Here is a 708-nt window from a genome sequence, read left to right as displayed (position 1 = left end):
AAAATACTATTACGTATGTAATGAAATAACTAAATAGTTAATATTAATTATAGTAGGTATGTATATTACATTATTACAATATTACTTATATTATTCAATATTCATTATTATTATAAGTATTAAAATAAATTTGTAATAGTGTAAATGTGTAATACAATAATATTATAATATTAATATATTATAGCAATATAGCCTATTATAGGTAGGTACTATAAAAACTATCGGCTTACCTGCTGATCAGATTCAAGAGATTGTACTTGTTCAGAAAACCTAAATTTCTTTAATTTTTCCTTGAAAGATACTGATTTTTTGTCCATCCTGAATTTTATTATTTTGATTAGCGCACACGAAACGTCGACACGTCGAACTTGACTGTCGAAAACGTACGATAAGTAATAAGTAATAACACATTAGCCATTAGGACGTTGTCTATGTTATTACGTAATTGATTTTACGTCTGTGTCGACTGTCAATAATCGCCAGAACTATGATAAGGAAACCTAATAACTTATGTGCTATTATTAGACTGGTGAGAAATTATCAGGATTGTAACTTTTCCATGTTTACAATAAAACTCTTGTATGGAAATTGATATGATATGATATGATATGATATGATTATATGATTATTGAATACTGTACCTAACTCTACTAGAAGTATTAATATCTACGATATAAAAGATAGGGCAACTACAGGGCGTTTGGGGGG

The sequence above is a fragment of the Acyrthosiphon pisum genome, unplaced genomic scaffold (assembly GCF_005508785.2).
Source record: "Acyrthosiphon pisum isolate AL4f unplaced genomic scaffold, pea_aphid_22Mar2018_4r6ur Scaffold_20712;HRSCAF=21911, whole genome shotgun sequence".
NCBI classification, from domain to species: domain Eukaryota; kingdom Metazoa; phylum Arthropoda; class Insecta; order Hemiptera; family Aphididae; genus Acyrthosiphon; species Acyrthosiphon pisum.
This window is presented reverse-complemented; position numbering follows the sequence as displayed.